General features: G+C 45.3%; 1 long non-coding RNA gene across 1 annotated transcript; it reads right to left on the minus strand.

The window, feature by feature from the left end:
- Nucleotides 1–12,549: 12,549 nt before the first annotated feature.
- Nucleotides 12,550–13,369, minus strand: LOC140682519 (uncharacterized). Its single transcript, XR_012054356.1, has 2 exons — nucleotides 12,917–13,369; nucleotides 12,550–12,690 (listed from the first exon to the last, which is right to left on the minus strand). It is a non-coding gene; the product is annotated as an uncharacterized lncRNA (long non-coding RNA).
- Between the last annotated feature and the right edge of the window lie 1,049 nt (nucleotides 13,370–14,418).

The raw sequence follows: 14,418 nt of genomic DNA on the forward strand, positions 1-14,418 counted from the left end.
GCAGAATGTATTCCTGACAAAGGGTTATCTGTGAATTTTGACTAGCATCCACTCCATATATCATTTGAGTCTGTTACAGTTCTCAACTATTGTAGCTTGACTTTGGTTTCCAATTTGAGTGGCTCCTGGGACATTTTATTTATTTTTTCCTCTCATGAGGTATTTGTTCTGTACCTTTGTGTTAATTGAAACAATTGTCCTCCCAATAATGTTTATATTAAAAAGCTTTAGCAGCTTTTTATTCCTTTTATTTACTCAAAAAAATACTTTTATCCACATTACTTACTTATTAATAGCTGTATTTAGTGTAAAACATCTTGGGGGGTCTAGGGTTTTTTCCAAGTTGCAGTTTGAAAGTTCAACCATCTACAAGATGAAGATTAGAAGAGTGACCTATATTTGTATTCCATTATCATTTTCCTCTCTATAGTAAAAGTATAGTAAATAAAATCTGAGTAGCTCAATTTTCTACAACAAATATATTTCAAAAAGCTAAAGCATTCTCAGCATAGTACAATAAAATGTTTGTAATAAAAGGACTAAAATAGGCTTCTATGATGTCACCCAACATACTATGTTCCAGGAACAATTTTTTTGGCTTTACCTCCTGAATGGAGGATGTTCTCTTTATATCATGATGACGTTTATAATTGAGGCACAAAAAGCACACAAATCAGTTTCATAATTCAGATCAGAATTTCTGTTAATATAAGAGTATTAAAAATGCCAGAGCGGAAATCACTATCTGTTTTTTTCTGATGCTGACAGAAAATCAAATGATATAAGACACTTTTTATCCTAACTAAGCTGTTGAAAACAAACACTGATTGACTGACCTACCATTTTTGCTTAGAACGTCTTCCAAAAAAAAAGCTCAAGAAGACTTTGGGAAAATATTATAGTATTACACCAAACAGATGCTACAGTTTTTTAAAATCCTCAAAAATCCAACTCCCACTGAAAGTTAGCTGGAAGGCTTTTGTGAAGTGTAAGCATGAACAGGATAAAACTCAGACTCATGACTTGGTTTTCCATACATTTTGAAAATATTTTTGCAGAACGAAAAGAATTTTTACTAAACTCAAGACATTTAAATCTGGAAGCAAAAAAAACCCCAACATTATTTTGATTGTGACAAATTACATAATCCAGATTTGTAGCAACATGTCTGTTTAGAAGTGCATGTCAACAACCCAGTAAACTGTCATCTAGTAAATTGCAAATGTGGTTATTCTTCTTTTCTTCTTTGTACTTATCCTGGTAAATAGCTCAGATTTAGGGCATGTCTAACCTAAGCATGGCAGGAGTCAGCCATTTGGGCTAGATGGATGGATGTAGGATTCTGGAATTATCTCTGTTTTAGTTTTTGGGGTTTTGTTGTTGTTGTTGCTTGCTTTTTGTGTTTTTTTATTTTATTTTATTTTAATTTAATTTAACTATGCTATTTACAATCCCAAAACTGTTCTCATATTGTGTTAGTCACTATAGACAAATGTCTCTAGCTCAGGGCAGATCACTTGGCAGCCTGGATGTTAGCAATCTTTCTTCTGCGCAGAATTCCACTAAAAGCTGTTGGCAAAGCATATTTCCTGGGGTCATACGTTCTAAACTTGAAGTCTTAAATTTTCTTCTTACAAAGTCCTAATTCTTCCATTCTTTCTCAGTCCTATTTGGCATAGGTTCCTGCCTACTGTATGTATGTTATGGCTGAGAGCTTATCTTAAATGCAGAGCATTTTTGACATTTCTGTACACAAATTACTGAAACTAACATTCCAATTAGATGAACTTTCTATTTCTTTCCATGATTAGGTGTAATTTTCAAACTTTTGGAATGACAATCCAAGCTTCTTTTTGATTTTGGATCTTCACATTGATTGCTATTTTGATAGGCTTCTTCTAAACACAGTTTATACTTGAATCTATTTTGCTGGATAAGTCACGGGTGCCAGTTAAAAAAAAAGTGCATTTCTCTGTCCCTCACTGAATACAATGACATCATTTGACAATTCTTGGAACTGGGAAGTGACAACACTGGAAGAGACCATGGTGGTGGTAAACTACAGGAGAAGACAGGGACTCCTTGGGCTCTCTTAACTGGCTTCTGAGCAGAATCTAGCTTTGTCTCGAAGGCAACAGATCCTATTTCCTTTGGAACTAGTAACCTAGAAAGAGGCACCACACTTAATACTCATGTTTCAAATTACTACAGATCCTACTGTTAGATGCCTGTTCAGCCTTTCAATTTCCTGCCTTTGGCAATTGTACCATAGGATTGCACTCTTAAAAGTGAACAGCTGCAATAGAAACGGGCTTTTGAAAGTGCACTGTACAGAACAGCTTTAGCAAAGAGATAGGAATAACAAGAAATCCTAGTCTTCCTATCACTGAAATCAAGTGCATCTTAAGTATAAGTGGCTTTCCAATCCTGATGTGTAAGGGTGTAGTGTAATTGCATCCTCTTAATACCATCTCAGAACGTGGGCTAAGGCAGTTTTTAAAATGGGAAAAATAAGTAAATAGTTGGAACAGTGACAGCAGTAGAATAAAACCTCATTCTGCACTACTTTTTAAAACAGAGCCATAGGAAATGTGTCCAAATGATAAGTAATTACATAATGAACAAAGCTTTACTTAAATCATATTTCAGCAGGAAGCTACTCCCACACCAGTCATACTTAGTCTACTGAGTCTTGCAGCTCTTAGAGGTCATTTGGAAGTGTTGAATAAATATTTGGAGGCACTGAACACTGCTGCATAAGGAACCAGCTCAGCAGGAAATAATACAGATTCATACTTTCTCTCATTGAGAGCAGGCCTGCTGAGAAGAAATTGGAGGTGCTGCTTGATGAGAAGCTCAACATGAGCTGGTAATGTATGTTTGCAGCCCAGAAAGCAATTTATGTCCTGGGCTCCATCAAAAGCAGTGTGGCCAGCAGGGCAAGGAAAGGAATTGTCCTCTTCTACTCTGCTTTCATGAGACGCCAGCTGGAGTGCTGCGTCTGGCTCTGTGTTCCCCAGCATGAGAAGGACATTGACCTGTTTGAGATAGGTCAAAGGAAGGGCACAAATATGATCAGAGATCTGCAGCTCCTCTTCTACGAAGGCAGGCTAGGAGAGCTGGGATTGTTCAGCCCAGAGAAGAGAAGGACCCAAGAAGACCTTACAACAATTTTGTTAAAAAGGAGGTTACAAGAGCGATGAAGAGGGACTTTTTGCAAGTGCATGCATCAAGGTGATGCCTCCCCAGTGCAGAGCAGAGCAGGACAATCCCCTCCCTTGTCCAGCTGCCCTTATGCCCCCAGGACGTGCCTGACCCTCCTGGCTGCCAGGGAAATGCTGACTCATGTTCACCTCTCCCTCAACCAGAACCCCCAGGTCTCTTTCCACAGCTCTTCTCTCCAGCCTCTCATTCCCCAGTCTATACACACAACCAAGGCTGACCCACTGGAGGTGCAGAATCTAGCATTTTTGCCTGTAAACTTTACAGGAATTTTCCCCTGTAAACTTCATGGAGATTGCCCATCTCTCTAATTTCTCCATGAAAACTTAAATCTTACTTTTAATCACTCTGGGCCACAGCTTCCTTTTGCTTTCAAAGCAATTCAGCTTTGGAAGACTTTAAATATTATCTCTTTATTTACCAGACCTCTCTGGAAAATCCTCCTATTTATCTTCTTTTAGTTACAGGATTTCCATTAAAACAAAACCCCAAGCATCTGATACTTGATGCCTACCAAGGCTTTCAACATATTTCTCCAACATTTTTAATAAAACATTCATAATGTCTCTAGAAGGTAAATGTAGTAATACGTTCTCTGATATAGATTAAGAAATATAATTAAAATTAATTTAGATTAAATAAAAGTAATCTCTTAAAAAAAAAATAAATACCACAGTATGTTTCTTTACAGATTAGACTTTTACTCTTTTAACACTGAAGAACTACCCAAAATCATCCTTCTTACAGGCTGATATGGCTGAAACCTGGTTTTAATTTAATTTCATTCCAGCACAATGAGTCACAGACTAATTTACTCAGTCTTAGGCTGTATTCAGATCTCTTTAACATCCAAGTGAACAAACACCCATTATTCCAGGATGAAGCTAAAGAAAAACAGAAATAGTTTTGAGGGTTGAATATAGACCAGTTTTACTCACATTTATACTGGGAAAAGCAGGGACAGCTTTGATTATTTCTACTGCACACAGAATATGAATGAACCAGGAAATCCCTATTGAATTTTAGAAGTTATCTTTGCAGCATCTCTGAGGAATAAGAGACTTCATTAAATGTCCAGTTAATATTTTTAATGCAATCGTGAATAAGATACTAGATTTTGTTTTAACAGAAGTTTAGTTAACTCAAATGTGTAATACTCAGAATTAGACTGAGAAATCTGTGCATTACTAGACCAGCACAAGTCATATATACAGCCAAGCATTTAATAAGCTGATAAAAGTGTTCTGAGGTATTGTCATACCTAAGCATTAACTTTCTAGTAGCTGTAATCAAAGGCCCTGCTAAAATTTCCTGTGGATATTTCACCTTAAGCTTGCACATTGTTACAGACTGACAAATCCCATTCTGTCCTGGTCTCAGAACCAAATTCAATTCTAAAACATTCCGTCTTATCATTCACATCAAAAGTTCATACAGAATGAGGCTGGAGAACCCTCAGCAACCCTAAGTAACACTTGCCTTATATATATATATATATATATGCGCTAGATATATATATATATATGCTAGATGCATCATGATGCTTTCTTGGAGGCATCTTAACACCTGCTGGTGACACTGGCTAATAATATTGTCATGCAGCTCATCATTCAGACTAGCATAAATCAAATAAAAAGTAGAGTGTTTTGTTGACTTAAAAAAATACAGCTAGATTATTCTATTCTTGCTGGCATCTCCCCCTCAAACCCACGGGTGTTCCCAGTGGAGCCCGGCCAGCTGGGCAGCTGGGGTGAGGCGGGCAGAGGAAAGGGTTTCTCCTGCGATCCCGGAGGGCCTGGACAAGCCCCACGTGAATCCAAAGACCAGCTAGTCCCACAAGTGAAGAAAGAGGCGCTCTCCCTTCAGGGTCAGTTCCAAGGTTTGTTCATGTAACCTCCAAGGAGTCCCAAGCGAGAGAGGGCGTGTCCGCACCCAGACCGGCCAGATATAGGGGGTGGGGAAAACCTGACCAGCGAATGGGGGAAGGACATGGGAGTGGCTCTCTGGGGGCAAGGCCTCAGAGTGACCACTGGGGAGGGGGTGAGGGAAGGGTCCCAGCCAGGGTCTAGTTACCTGGTGACCCTGGGAGAAGGGTCTGGACAAAGGGGAGTGGTCAGCAGGTGATGGGACAAATCACCTGGGAAGACAGGGGCATGGGTTGGGGCTTGATGGACATACAGGTACTGATGGGAAAACTGGGATGAACCAAATATAGAGGGAATATACAGTGCAAACACCCTTCAGTTATAAAAAAATGAAACAGGGGTTGTCATTGAGTCCATATGATCTTCACACCAAGGGTCTTGATTCAGAGGCTCTTCTGGGCTGGTGGAGTTCAGAGCTTTCAGAGTAAGTCCCTTTACAACACTAAAACCCACAACAAGTCCAATAAGAATCAGTGCAAGTAACAGTCCAGTTTGAATTAGTGACTTGATCCAACCTGAGACACTCCAGCCTTGAAAAACAGACCCCAGCCAGTCTGACGATTCTTTAGGTCTCCTATGAGGCTCTGCATCTTTTGTATAGTGTCATGTATGTCCTCAGCCCGTGAACTCAAATTTAAACAGCATAGTCCTGCAAACTCCTCACAGCGGTGATTGTGAAGGAGTAAAAGGAAATCGATTGCAGCCCGGTTTTGGAGGGTGGCCTGCCTCGTTATTTCCTCATCTGATAGGTCAGCTAGGGACTTTGAAGTAAAATTGGCCTGCTTAGCAACCCAGCACTCGAGGTGTGCCAATTCCCCGACTGTGTTTGCCATAGCTACCCAGGGCAAAAGTGCAATGGCAGCTATGTTTTTGGATGTGGACCACCTTAGAGTCACAATTTTGATCCCAATTCTCAAGGTCAGTGTCCCTTTTTTGGCGTGCCAATTGGTAGGTTTTGTTTAGATTTTGCCAATGTGAAATTTGAGTTTTGTTAGGTGTAAACAGGCTTAGCTGCCCAAATGTACAGGGACCTCCGATCAGGTGAGGGGGGATGCCTGCCCAAGCTCGCTGGCCGCAGATGAGGAAGGTACCTTTGGGTAGGGAGTGACGTTTATTATCAGGGGTGGAGTACATGGGGACATGTATTACCCTCTGGCACCATTCCTCTGCGGTGTACTCAGTGGTGGTCTGCCTGATCTCAATGGCAAGGTGGTCTTGGGGATCAGGGGTGACTGAGGAAAGCACACAGGTAGAAGCAGGGGAAGAACCAAGTAAATCTAATTCTTCAGGGCTTTTGTCCATTATGGGGAGCAGTTTGACCCACCTCCTCCATGCGTCCAGTTGATAGGCGATGAATGAGCGGGTTTCTTTGCCAGGGGTGGAAGTGGATTTGGGGAAGGTGAAAGGGAATTTGTTTATTTGGTATGGGATCCCCACGAGGCAGGATAAGAGAGGGTCAGATGCAGATGATGTGGACAGGCAAATGTGATCCTGATTTAGGGATTTAGCTAACGTGGCCCACACATTGGCCTTGGGCTGAGGGACAATCCATGCCACCTGGGGTGGTGAGAATGTGACCAGGATGAGGAGGATGAGGCCTCTACTCAGCAGCATCGCAGGCTGGATCCGGGTAACAATGATTTCTGTAAAATAACTGTGATACAAATTAATCATATACCTATATGATTAGGGGAGGTCTAAATCAAAAGGGAACAGAGAACTGAGGGAGCTGGAGAGAGAGGATGAATCTGAAAGGGATGATTTCCGTCGCCTCCTCAGAGCTGCATTCTCCACCTGAGGACAGACAATCACGGGTTGTACTTTAAGGATGTGTGGTCTCACAAATTTTGAGGGGACCCACCTCAGGCCTGAGGGTGTGGACACACAAGCACACCCACGCCCCCAGGCTACTAAATCATAGGGTCCCTCCTGCTGCCATGTTTTTGAGTTTTTTACCGTGACAGGAGGTTTTTCTTTGAATTTAGCATCTGGGTATGTGTGAAAATGCCCGATGATTGGAGGGTTTAGGTTTTCAAAGGAGCAGTTCAGAAAATTGATTGTAAAAAGTGCCTTAGCAAGCCGGACCTGGGGGGACTCCACCTTTATCACTGTTTGTTGCTGCCTGAGAACTCTCTTCAAGCTCTGGTGGGTCCGCTCCACCACGGCTTGACCTGATGGGGAATAGGAGATACCGGTCTTATGTTCTATTCCCCGTTGCTGCAGGATGCTCCCGAGGTTCTTGGAGGTATACGCTGGGGCATTGTCTGTTTTGATACCTTTAGGGACGCCCAGTGTGGAGAAAGCCTGTATCAGGTGTTTCTCAGCATCAGCTGCTCTCTCTGCGTGGGCAGAAGCAAAGACAGCACTAGAGAAAGTATCCACAGAGACATGAACATACTTAAATCTGCCAAAAGAGTGGATGTGTGTTACATCCATCTGCCACAACTCGCAGCTTCTCAGCCCTCTGGGGTTAGCCCCTGCACTCACAGATGGCATTGGGAGCGACTTACAGGAAGGGCATGTCGCTATAATGGCCTGGGCCTAGTCACGGGTGAGCTGGAATTGTCTCACCAGGCCGGGTGCTTTCTGATGGTAGAGCTGGTGGCTAATTTTTGCCTGCTGGAATTTGTCTGGGAGTGGAGCCATCTGCACAGGGGCAGCTGCAAGGGAATCAGCATGCCTATTACCTTCTGCCAGGAACCCCGGCAGGTCGGTATGTGACCTGATGTGCATCACATATAAGGGCTGCTCTCTGTGGGAGACTAATCTTATCAGCTTGGAGAGCAAGTTGTGCAAAGCAGTGTTAGAAACCCCCTGCAAAATTACATCTTGAGCTCTAGACACTATACCTGCTACATATGCCAAATCAGTGACCAGATTAAAAGGTTCAGAAAATCTCTCAAAAGCTCTGACAACTGCGGCCAACTCAGCTACCTGGGGTGAGCCCACAACCTCAGTAATATCTGACTCCCACTGCTGAGTCTGAGGATTTTTCCAGGTTACCACCGATTTGTGGGACCCTCCGGACGTATCTGTAAAAAGAGTCAGAGCCTTTAAAGGTTTTTTACTTTGAATAGTTTTTGTTGACAATGTGAATTGAACATCCAGATTAAAAATTTTGTGGGCCAGTCTCAAAACAGAAATTTGACCGGTGTAGCTGTCTAGAGCAAATTGTAGGGCCTGATTTTCCTGTAGTAAGTGTTCTAGCATTGCTTTGGTAAATTGGCCCGATTCTAATTTTAAAGGAATATGAATGTACTCAAAGTCACAGCCAGCCAGCTCCCTGATCCTGGCTCTGGCCTTGCGGATCAATTCTGCTACCAGCTCCTGTGGCTGTGTCATTCTTTTGGCCCTTTGATGACTTATAAAGACCCACTCTATAATGAAGAGAGGATCCTTCTGGTCCTTTTTTTCCCTGTGGGTGTCTCTCCACTGAAAGATAACTCCGTGGAGGTGTGGCAGTCTGCCCAGAACTATAACTTCAAAGGGCAGGTCTGGATCCTATCTATGGGCCTGCCGGGCAGACATTGCCTCCTGGACTTTCTCTAGTGCAGCCTTGGCCTCCGGGGTAAGAACCCCAGGAGAACTAGGCTCCTCTGCCCCTTTCAATAAATTGAAAACGGGGGCTAGGTCTTCATTTGTAATACCCAGCCAGGGCCTTACCCAGTTTAAAGAGCCACACAGCTGCTGGACATCTGCTAAGGCTTTGATGTTATTTTTAATTACCAATTTTTGTGGAACAATGGTCCTCTTGCCAATTTTCAACCCCAGGTACCTGCAGGGTGGCATCCTCTGAATTTTGTCCTCCCGAAGCTCGAACCCTGCAGCAACCAAAGCCTTAGTTGTCAGTTCAAGCACGCGTGTAAGTAGATCATCATTGGGGGCACAAATTAAAGTATCATCCATGTAATGATGGATTATCACGCCGTTGTTGGCTGCACGGATTGGGGCCAGCAACGAGGAGACACACCACTGACAGATAGGCTGCATTTTAGGCCCTGAGGAAGAACTTTCCAATGGTATATCTCTGCTGGAGCTTCTCGATGGATAGAGGGAACTGAGAAGTCAAAACGTGGTGCAACATCAGGGTGCAAAGGAATTTGGAAAAAACAATTTTTACTGTCAATAACTGCCAGATTCCAATCTTGGGGTAACATTGTGGTGGATGGCATCCCTGGCTGGAGAGGACCCATATCTTTAATTACTTTATTAATTTCTCTGAGATCGTGGAGGAGCCGCCACTCGTCCTTGCCAGGTTTTTTAATGACAAAGACAGGGGAATTCCAGGGAGATGTTGTTTCTTGGATGTTCCCTTTGGCTAGCTGCTCATGCACGAGCTGTTGGAGCACTTTTAATTTTTGTTCGTTTAGTGGCCACTGCTCTACCCAGACTGGAGTATCAGATAGCCAATTTCTGGGTAGGACGCCCCCTAGTGACCGCTGCCCGAAAAACCTGGGGGGGTCGGGATGTCAATTGTGACCCCCCACTGGGCCATCAGGTCTCTCCCCCACAGGGGTTCTGTGTAATCTAAAACAAATGCACGTAGGTGTGCTAACTGTCCATTTGGCCCCTTAAATTTCACAATGTTTTTTGATTGCTTAGCCAATTGTACCCCCCCTACACCTTGAATGTGGCCGCCCACCTCCTCCAATTCCCAATTGGATGGCCAATTCCGTGAAGGAGTGATTGTTACAGGATGTGTCTAGGAGTCCATTCATGTGTTTACATTCACCCCCTTTCCACAAATAAGAGTTAATTTTGGGGCAATCTTTTCCCAGTACCTGGGCTTGACAAATCTTATGAATCTTCTTTGGTGACAGCTTCCACAGATGTTCCGGATGCACTGGTGGGCCAGTCACTGGAATAGCCTGTGCTATATTTTGTCCTTTGGGAATGAACACTGGGGGTTGAAAGCAGTGCAGCCACACTACTAACTGTTTTGGGTCTGACTCAGTTAACCAAGGAGCAATGGTTATCTCGACTGCGGATATTTCTCCAGGTCCCAGGGTTCCCAGTATCGACTGTGACAAAAAGCCAATCTGTGTCCTTGAGATACAAAGGCTCAGTTAGTGCCAGCCTGTAAGGAGAAGAATTAGAACAGGTGTTTAGCACAGGTTTAGGATGGTCAGGGTCCCGACCCAACCAAAACCTGGAAATAAAAGGCACATCATCCCCTGGGTGATTAATTTGATTTTTTTAAGGTCACGTTTGATGAATGATTGTCAGTGTCCTCAGGTGGGTGCTGGGAGTCACTGCCCTCCTCCTCCAGTGATGGTATTTGTCCCACCTCATTTGTGTCTGCACGCAGGGAGGAACTGCGCTGACAGCCTAGTTTTTTGGACCTTCCCCCTGGTGAGGAATCCCTCACCCCTGTTTATTTTTAAATTGTAAAAATTCGTCCTTAACTGGGCATTGGCGTGCCCAATGTCCCTTCTGGTTGCACAGAAAACAACGTGTTCGTTGTTTCAGTCCCTTTGGGGGTGGTCCCGGAAAGCGATGAGGCAGGGTGGCTGTGGCTGCCAGTGGTGCAGTGTCCATGCTGGAGGCTTCGGCAATAGAAACCCTTTTTAGAGGCGTCCGGAATTCCCTGATGTCCTTTGCAGGGATGGAGACTTTCCGCGCGCAGACCTCTAGCATGTTTTGTAGAGTGGGGTCAGGATCGAGGGGGAGGCTGAGGATGGCATTCTGGCAAGCCTCGTTTGCATTCTGCCGCGCGATCACGGTAATTATTCCTTGCTGGAGCGTCTCGTCTGACACTTGTGTTTCTACAGCCCGATGGAGTCGGTCTACAAAACTTACAAAAGATTCTAAAGGCTCTTGTTTAATTGACAAATAATTAACAACGGGGCCACAAAGTTTCAGCTTAAAGAATGCCTTTTCTGCTGCTTTTGCACTCAGAAGCAAAGCTTCTCTTGGTAACTTTTCTGCCTGTTTTTGACCTGATTTCCAATCCTCATTCCCACATAAGTGGCTTGTCGAAAGCACCTTCCCGTCTGAGTCTACTGATGTTTCCCGATTAGCCCAAAGCTCCGGCAACTTGTCCCTTATTTCCCTTATCCAGGCAGACTCCCACACCAAAAACTCAGCGTGAGTTAATAAACACGAGAAAAGAGTCCGCAAATCTGCCGGAACATACTCCGCCGAGAACAGAGTTGCCTTTAAAAGACCTCGAAAAAATTGATCTTCCCTACCAAATTCCTTTTGTGCCTTGCACAAATCCTTTATGACTTTTAGGGGGATGGGACACCACTGAACCAGAGGCCTGCCCCCCTGCTGCGGGGTATATGTCCCCGGAGCAGGAGTGAAAGCCGGCAGGGAGTGAGCCGACTCCCCGCTCTGCTCCACCCCTGCCCCCCCTCCCCCCGGGCCGCGGGATCCCCCAGCCCCAACCGCCGTTCCCGGAGGGGCGGGGCTGTGGGACCCCACCGCCCCTGCCGGCACTTCATCCCTCCCCGCGCCGGCCTCGGGCGGCGGGAGTTCCCCGCCGCTCCCCCCCGGGCCCGCCCCGCTGCCGGCTCCGGGCGGCAGGAATCCCTCCTCGCCGCCGGCTCCGGGCAGTGGGAATGCCCCCCCGCTGTCCCCCTTGCCCCCGCCAGGCCGCGGGAGCCCTTCCCCGCGCCCCCCCTGCCGCCCCCCACCGAGCCCGGGACCGTGGGAAGCCGAAGCGAGGCTGCAGGGATCGGGGGAGGGGGCGGAGGGAGCTGAGCCACGATCGGGGGGCGCGGCTGGTGACGAACGCCCGCAAGGGGTGGAGCCGCAGGAGCAGTACCTGCATAATTCATTAGGGGAGGGGCTGGGGGGAGGGTCTGGAGATAGGAAGGGGTTTCCGGGAGAGAAGCAAGGAGGACTGTGGGAAGGAGAAGCCCGAGTGGCGCGAGCATGGGGAAAAGGAGAGCACATGGCAGCGGCCACGTGGCGGCCGCCATTTTGAAAATCAGAGGGAGAGGGTATTTTCGGAGAAAGAGGGTCTGGAAGTTTAAAACTAACATCGGATGGGGTAGAATAGGGTGGGGGAGTAGGGGTAAGGGTAGGATTCAGGGCAGTGTGGCCTGCACTGTCCTGACAGGGACCCTGGGAATTCTCAGAGAAGCCACGCAATTTCTGCGGATATAACTGGGATGTTTGTCTAAGAATTGTCGGTTTTTGGGATAGAGGGGAGGAAAGAGGGATAGGGTTTGCAGGGCTGGGTTCCGAGCTGGGGTATTGCGGATCTAGCAGTGGCTGTGGCGGCGCTTCATAGCTATTTTTAACAATATCAAGAATTTGGAGAGCCAAATAAGTACATTTTGCAAGGGAAGGGTCTCCCTGTTTTAAAATTTTCCTGCCAACCTGATCCCAAAACGAGACCTGAAGCAATTTTGAAGTCGAAACCTCTGGGAAACACTGCAATAGCCACTCTGCAAACCTTTTAACATCCTGTTTTTTAAACCTTTTGTCCCCAACAACGAGAATCCCAAGAACCTGCTTATAAAGCCTCTTCTGCGGTACTGTTAGCTTTGCACCCATGCTAAAAGATGTTAAAATGTACTGCAGATAAAACCACCTACGAGAGAAAAAAAATTCAAATTCTGTCGCTACCGGTTTTAAACTAACTGTCCCGAGGATCCCCCTGAAACCCGGGAAGGGGAGCCCACCTAATTTTGGGACTTTTTCCCCCCAAATTGGGAACAAGAAATCCCACCAAAACGAGGAAAACCTTCCACTACCCTTAGAGAGAAGAAAAACCCCCAAAAAGGGACAGAAGAAAAAACCCCCAGAAAACAACTTACCCTTTTAAGTCGTCCAAGGAAAGACAGGAGCAGGAAAAAAAAACCTCGGTGAAGTGGAGCTAGTGGGAAAATCCGACTCCTGGGCACATAGGAGCTACCGGATTTGTCCTCCGGAGAGCAGCTCCTAGAACAGAGCTTGCTCTTCTCCGAAGGCGACTTGAAGGCCAGAGATTAAGTCCACGGTCCCTCAGACCTCTGGAATCTTCACTCGCGGGCCAGAAAAACCTTTTTCAGGCCCCACGATTGGGTGCCAAGCCTGCTGGCATCTCCCCCTCAAACCCACGGGTCTGATTCCCAGTGGAGCCCGGCCAGCTGGGCAGTTGGGGTGAGGCAGGCAGAAGGAAGGGTTTCTCCTGGGATCCCCGGAGGGCCTGGAGAAGCCCCACGTGGGTCCAAAGACCAGCTAGTCCCACAAGCGAAGAAAGAGGCGCTCTCCCTTCAGGATTAGTTCCAAGGTTTTTTAACGCCACCTCGAAGGAGTCCCAAGCGAGAGAGGGCGTGTCCCTGCCCAGACCGGCCAGATATAGGGGGCGGGGAAAACCTGACCAGCCAAAGGGGGAAGGACATGGGAGTGTCTCTCTGGGGGCAAGGCCTCAGAGTGACCACTGAGGAGGGGGTGAGGGAGGGGTCCCAGCCAGGGTCCAGTTACCTGGTGACCCTGGGAGAAGGGTCTGGACAAAGGGGAGTGGTCAGCAGGTGATGGACACATCACCTGGGAGGAGACAGGGAGATGGGTTGGGGCTTGATGGACATACAGGTTCTGATGGGAAAACTGGGATGAACCAAACATACAGAGAGGGAATATACAGTGCAAATACAACTCTACAAATACAACTCTAGTGCGCTACCTATATAAAGGATTTCTTCAGAATATTAATTTCCATAAATCCTAATTCCAATGCTCATGTAAAGATTTCAGTGATTCAAAGCAAATATAATTACTATTGTTTCATTACAGAATGTGTGGAAGATCAATTTTCTAAGGAATGTTTTGCATTGTTTATCTTCATTTTTAACACATGGAATCCATACATATGCCAAAAAAACCCCACATCTTCATGGCCAAAAAAATTTCCTGGTATTTCATGTATTTGTTTTGAAAAACAGCCTCACATCCAATATTACATCAGGACACACAGACATCAAGTCAGACAACTTCTTAATTAAATTCTTCAATATGTACAGGTTTATCACTTTTAATAGTCAAGTCACAAAGGAAAGGTTTGCATTCTGACTATATTTTGGTCACATTATTCAGGTCATTTCTATATATAAAGTCTAGAGAACATGCAAAGTATCTTTTGGCATAATGTTTTCCAGAAGACATTTATAGATCCACTAAGTAATATAAGGTATTTTCAGAAAAAGGTATGAGATATGCTCAAAAATAAGAGCAAGATGGTAAGAGTATAGCAACTTAACAATAGAGACAAACTTCCAGACAGTAATTTTCATTTCCATCTCTCCTTTAGAAACACTAGTAGTGAATAAAATTATAGGAA

The sequence above is a fragment of the Taeniopygia guttata genome, chromosome 2 (genome assembly GCF_048771995.1).
Source record: "Taeniopygia guttata chromosome 2, bTaeGut7.mat, whole genome shotgun sequence".
Classification (NCBI taxonomy): domain Eukaryota; kingdom Metazoa; phylum Chordata; class Aves; order Passeriformes; family Estrildidae; genus Taeniopygia; species Taeniopygia guttata.